The sequence below is a fragment of the Perca fluviatilis genome, chromosome 6 (genome assembly GCF_010015445.1).
Source record: "Perca fluviatilis chromosome 6, GENO_Pfluv_1.0, whole genome shotgun sequence".
In the NCBI taxonomy this organism is placed as follows: Eukaryota; Metazoa; Chordata; class Actinopteri; order Perciformes; family Percidae; genus Perca; species Perca fluviatilis.
In genome coordinates, this window is record NC_053117.1 from 1,098,449 (window position 1) to 1,105,223 (window position 6,775).

Consider the following 6,775-nt stretch of genomic DNA (forward strand, 5'->3'; position numbering starts at 1 on the left):
TGACGAAGGTTCCTCTTTACGCTCTGTCCTTGAACAATGTCTAACATTTCCTGCACTAGTTGTACGGTTAGTGCAGGTTTACGACCTAAAAAGAGAAAGCGACTATGGTGGTCACACAATCACTGTACTCCAAGCTCTACAAAACATATCAACCAGTGCTATTGTATTTCCTTTCTGTCTGATGCTTTAGAGATGTCTAATGAACAACAGTCTGGTGTTCAACTTCACTTTCAGTATTATTAGTGAATTAGTGAATCTCCTATAACATATTTAAAGTCCTAAAAAATCCTAGTAGTGGAAAGTATTGAAAAATACTATTAAGTGATGCCAATTTCCCATAGCAGCCCATGTTAAAGGTGCTCTAAGTGATGTGACGCGTATTTTAGGCTACAAAATGTTTTGTCACATACAGCAATCATCTCCTCACTATCTGCGAGCTGCCTGTCCCCTGAACACCCTGTAAAAAAATGTGGTCTCTGTAGACAGCCCAGGCTCCACAAACAGCAACAAAAACAAACTGCGCCAACCTGCACAACAAACCATAACAAACAGTGTTCCAGCCAATAACCGACAAGAAGGAGCTGGTTGAGTCATGAATATGCATTGTGGAAGTAGCCTACGTGCTAACGCTGCTGCAGTGATGGCTCAACCAGCTCCTTCTTGTCGGTTATTGTCTGGAACACTGTTTGTTATGGTTTGTGGGGCAGGTTGGCACAGTTTGTTTTTGTTGGCGTTTGTGGAGCCTGGGCTGTCTACAGAGACAGTGGTTTTTTTTACAGTGTGTTCAGGGGACAGGCAGCTAGCAGATAGTGAGGATATGTTTGCTGTATGTGACGAAAAAAGTTGTAGCCTAAAAAACGCGTCACATCACTTAGAGCACCTTTAAGTGGAGACAATACAGGTGAATCGGGAAAATATTTTAAAGGTGCTCTAAGCGATGTTGGGTGACGTTATTCTTGTTGACGTTCAAAGTATTTTCAAACAAAACGAGACTAGCTCACCCCTCCCTCCTCCTCATCCCATCCCCCCCCCTCCCTTCCATGCTTCAGTGAACTAACCCCTATACTGTTAAATGTGAAAGAAACAACCGTTGGGAATATTTGTTTTTCACTACAGGCTAAAAGTAAGAATAAGGCAACTCGTCAACTCTTTCAACAAGCCGTTAAGAGTACTCCAGCTGCTTTATCGTACTGGTCTTCATATGTTGAAAAGATTTGTTGGGAAAAGGTTTGGCTAATTGCCACACAAGTTTTTCCTAACCAACAAAGTTAAGAAGATCTCTTTCAAAATGCTCCACGGATTTTACCCAACTAACCATTATCTGCAGAAAATGAAAAACGACATTGATATCAGCTGTACTTCTTGTGGAGAACTAAATGAAACACGGGTACATTTAGTTTGGTCTTGCCAATATACCAAGAGACTTCGGAGCAGATTATCACATTTTATTGCTTTTATTGCTGTTCATATTTACCCTCAATTCACATTATTTTGTGGAATGTATTGTTTGGATTTACTCAATATGATAGAAAGCTTTATTCAGAGTATTATATGATAAATTTAATGATTATTTTAACCAAATTGTATTTACATAAGTCAAAGTTTTTGAAAAAGAAGCCAAACTTTTTGGAGCTGGCTGCCCATATTAAACAATATATATTTTTTTTTCCATTTCTAACTGTACAAACAAAAAAGCTGTTAGATCATATGACCTTTGTAAGCTTTACAAAATATTCGTATGAAGTATTCTTTTTTAATTTTTTTTGTCCTTTAGTACCCCCCCTGGCTCGTTTAGACTGTTAAGATGTACAGAAGATGTTGTTTCCTACTGTATGTCCGCATTCTTCAATAAAGTTTGATTAAAAAGAAGAAAAAGAATCAAGAATCCTGAAGCGAAAGCGAAAACATTTTCTTTTGACTTGAAACTTATCTTACAATCACTGTCAGCATGTCTGCTGTCTGGTTGACGCTGACGACCATCCTTTGTCTCTCCTGCACAGCCCTGAGTGGCCCAGGTAAGACGGCTTAAATGTGCTGAGATACTGTAAACTGAGCTAGTAAAGTGGTTCCTCCTACTACATGTGAAAACATGGCATTGATTTAGTTTAGTCGCCACTGTTCTCTGTCTATGATTTGCTCAGAATATACTGCAATTTGTAACAAACTTTAAGGGCTTGTCTTTGTGTATTTGAAATACTTAAAATACATTATTTAACATGTCATTTTTTTCTCAAATGAGACACTGCAGGCCGTTTTATGGTGCGTGGCGCAAAAAGTGGATATGCTCTATATGTTTTGGGTATTTTCTATATGTAGCTGCTTTTGTGCGTTTCTAAATCATTTCTGCATTTCCTCAATGTTATTATATATTATTGTAGAGGACTTAACAGGCTCGAGTAGGCGCCCTATCTAACCGTGCGTTCATGGACCTCGGAAAAACGTTTTTCCGAGTGAAAACGTCACCATTCACGTAACGTCCTGTGGGAATCAGAGGTGGGAAACCATGGAAACTCGGGCTGGATTTTTTTTTTTTTTTTTTTTGCTTTCAAAAATCTTTATTATTCCAGTACAAAAACATACAAACATTGAAAACATTAAATGCTTACATACATACAAACATGGAGAAGGGTCACATGGAATTTACATCAAAGAGGTTGAAAGGCATTGTAGATGTTTAGAGTCCGGATGGCTTTCTTATACGTCAGTCCTTTTAAAGTTTCAAAATATAATTTCATGTCATTTTTAAATTGGTGAATATTCGGTTTTCTTTTAGACCATTTACATTTATGGATATAAAATTTCCCAAATAAAATTAAAAGATTTAAAATGAAAATATGGCATTTATTCAAATAATTTCCTTCATAGTAAAAAATAATGTCTTTACTTTGCAAGTTTATCTTAGAGCCACACAATACATAAAATACATCCTCCACATCAAACCTGAACAACCTCACATAAAAACATTCACAAAACAAATGTGCAATCGTCTCTGTGAAAACCCCACAAAATGTGCAGGATTCAGAAAGTTCAGGTTTATATTTCTTTAAAATTTGATTTGTTGGGTAGATGCAATGGACAATTTTGAAAAATCCTTCCTTAACTTTATTACTAATAACATATTTATTATAATAGGTCCAAATCAAATTCCAATTGATATTCCCAAAGTGGTTATTCCAATAATGTTTGCATCGAGCAACTGTGGGGCAATGTGTCAAATGTCTAAAATATCTATTATTGCACTTTTTATCCTGTATGTCAATGCCATTTAATAAGACATCTGTTCTAAATGTTGACTGGTCATTTGACACATTACTACTCTGCAGCAGTCTTATATAACCCGTGGGTAGAGCATCAAACACTATGCTATATTCTCTTGCAATTATTGGAATATTAAACTTCATTAAGAATTCTGAATATGTAAGTAAGTGACCATTGCCATTAATCAGCTGGGAAATGAATACAATTTTGTTTTGGACCCAATTGGGATAAAATATTGACTTGTTCTTATACTTTACATCTTTATTATTCCATATCACATGTTTGTGGGGTGAAAAATTGTGTTTATAAATAAGAAGCAAACATAAAAGATTTTGCTTATGAAAGTTTGATAGCTGAATAGGGATTTTATCAATTACAAAATTGCACTTTAGTAAAAATTCAATACCACCAACTTTTTGAAAAATAAAGTTTGGAATAAAATACCACATTTTATCTTTATTTTTTATATAATGTTTAATCCAGTTCATCTTGAAAACTATATTAGATGTATGGAAATCAAGAACATTCAAACCTCCTTGACTGTATGGATTACATAAAGTATTTTTATTTCAATAGTGAGGCTTATTTTTCCATATGAAATTGAATAATGTAGAATTTATTTTCTTAATAAAAGGTTTTGGAACATCTAAGACTTTGGCCGGATAAACTAATCTGGATAATCCTTCAGTTTTGGATAAAAGTATCCGACCTTTGAGTGATAAATCTCTCATGAGCCATCTATCAAATTTATTTTTGACTTTTGGAATGAGAGGTTGAAAATTGGAATTCATCCTGTCTGTCTGATTTTTACAAATATTAATTCTTAAGTATGTTACTTGCTCTTTAACAGGAATACCCTCAAATTCTGTTGTATGTATATTGCTCTCTTTGAGTGGAAAAAGGTTAAATTTTGTAATATTTAACGCTACTCCTGAAATTGTAGAGAACACATTAAGACAATCAATAACTTTTTTAACCAGAAATTCATCTTTTAAGAAAATGGCTGTATCATCAGCTAGCTGGCAACATTTTATTTCTTTCCCTACAACGTTAATGCCTTGAAAGTTGTCATTGTACAGATGTAGGGCCATCACTTGCATTACTAAGAGAAACAAAAATGGGGCCGCAGGATCTCCTTGTACCACGGGATATGTTGAATCTATGAGTTGTTCCCCACGGAAGTTTAACTGAGCTATTTCAGTCACTATACAAAGTTTGTATTGCTCTTTTGAAGTATTGACCAAAACCAAATGTAACTGTTGTCTGTTATGTAATCCTTATAGTCAATCAAATCTAAAATCAGACGAATATTGTTACTGATGTGCCTTCCTTGCATGAATCCAGATTGGCAGTCATCTATAATTGTGTCTAGACATGCCTTGAGTCTTTGTGCAAAAATGTGAGAAAATAATTTTGTATCATTATTAATTAGGGTTATGGGTCTCCAGTTATCAAGCACAAGTTTGTCTTTATTAGGTTTAGGTATCAAGGTAATTATACCTTGACACATAGTTGGTGGAAGTTTACCAATGTCTATAGCCTCTCTGAAGACGTGAAGTAAAAATTCTGAAATATGATCTTGAAATACCTTGTAAAATTCACCAGTAAGGCCATCAATACCAGGGGCTTTATTATCCTTCAGTTTACTAATATTCTTTTTTAATTCATAGAGTGACAGCTCTTGATCACAGATATCTTTTTGAGTTTGGTCAATACCTCATGCCTCGTTTGTTATAGAGATGAAAAAATCATTTAAAACTGCCATTTTGCTCGGAATATAATTTTTTATAAAAGTCTTCCACAAAATTCGAAATTTCAGGGGGATGTTCAACGCGCTGGACTTATCGAGCCTTCCACCAGCTCATGGGCCTCACCAGTTGTCATGGTCCCAAAAAGACAAACGATGACTGGCGGTTCTGTGTGGATTTCAGGCCCCTCAACAAAGTGACAAAAAAAGATCCCTACCCGCTCCCGCGCATCAACGAGGCCCTGGACACAGTGGCGGGGTCCTCCTGGTTCTCATTGGATATGCGCAGCGGGTACTGGCAGGTCCCTCTCGCCCTAGAAGCCAGACCCAAAATCGCTTTCATCACCAGCCGGGGCCTGTGGCAATTTAAGGTTTTCCCATTCAGCCTATGCAATGCCCCTGCTACGTTTGAAAGGCTGATGGACAGGGTGCTCGCTGACATCTCCCGCCAAGAGTGTGTCGTCTATCTGGATGACATACTTGTCCATGGTGACTCCTTTGTGTCAGCCCTCAGAGCCCTCAGAGCCCTCAGAGCCCTCAGAGCCCTCAGGCGGGTTCTAAAGAGAGTGGCAGTGGCAGGATTAAAGCTACACCCACAGAAATGCTGCTTTATGAGAAGGGAGGTTGTGTTTTGGGTCACAGGCTTGGAGGTGGTGGCGTTGGCACCATGGAGGACAAGGTGCAAGCTGTGAAGGACTGGCCCATTCCCAACTCCATACATGACCTAAAGAGCTTGCTGGAACTGTGCTCCTACTACAGGAGGTTTGTAAGGGGGTTCTCCTGTATGGCCGTACCCCTGTTTCGACTGCTGCGAAAGGGGGAGACATTCGTATGGACAGAGGAGTGCCACACAGCATTCTCCTCTCTACAAAGAGCCCTCGTGGAGGTCCCAGTTCTGTCCCCACCTGACCTGTCCCTGCCTTTCATCCTTGACACTGATGCCAGTAGTGTCAGTGCAGGGGCTGTGCTTGCCCAGGTTACACCTGAAGGAGAGAGGGTGGTAGCCTATCACAGTAAGACATTCAACAACGTCGCTACTGTGTCACCAGACGGGAGCTACTCACCGTGGTCAGCGCTATCCGGCCCTTTTAAATATTACCTTGGGGGTCTCCACTTCACGGTCAGGACTAATCATTCAGCTCTGCAGTGGCTCATGTCCTTCAGAGAGCCGGATGACCAGCTAACACGCTGGATCGAGAAACTGCAGGCGTATGACTTCACCGCGGTCTACAGACCAGGGGCACAACATGGGAATACAGATTCACTGTCCCGCCAGCCCTGCATCACTGATGGCTGCCGCTACTGTGAGAAAAGAGAGACCCTGGAGGGCGAGCAGCTGCGAACAGAGGTGAAATGTGCAGCAGGGGGCCAAAGGGGCCGGCAGTAGGCCAGGGACTGACTGCTGTGGAGGTGGCAGAGTGGGGGCGCAAGCAGGAGGAGGACAATGACATCAGGCCGGTGCTCACATGGGTGACAGTACAGCGCCGACCCACAGGTCAGCATGTATTCTCAAGCTACAAAGGAACTCTGGTCAATGTTTGACGCACTGCATCTGTGTGATGGGGTGCTACAGAGGGGGTGGAAAGAACCAGCTGCAGGTGTGACACAGTGGCAGGTGTTGGTGCCAAGGAGCCTGCGGGAGAGGGTGCTTTAGGCGCTACATGGGGCTCCTGGGTCTGGCCACTTTGGGGTCGGAAAGATGCTTCACCGCCTCCGTCAAGGATTCTACTGGGGCCAGCATAAGCGCGACGTGGAAGACTACTGCCGACG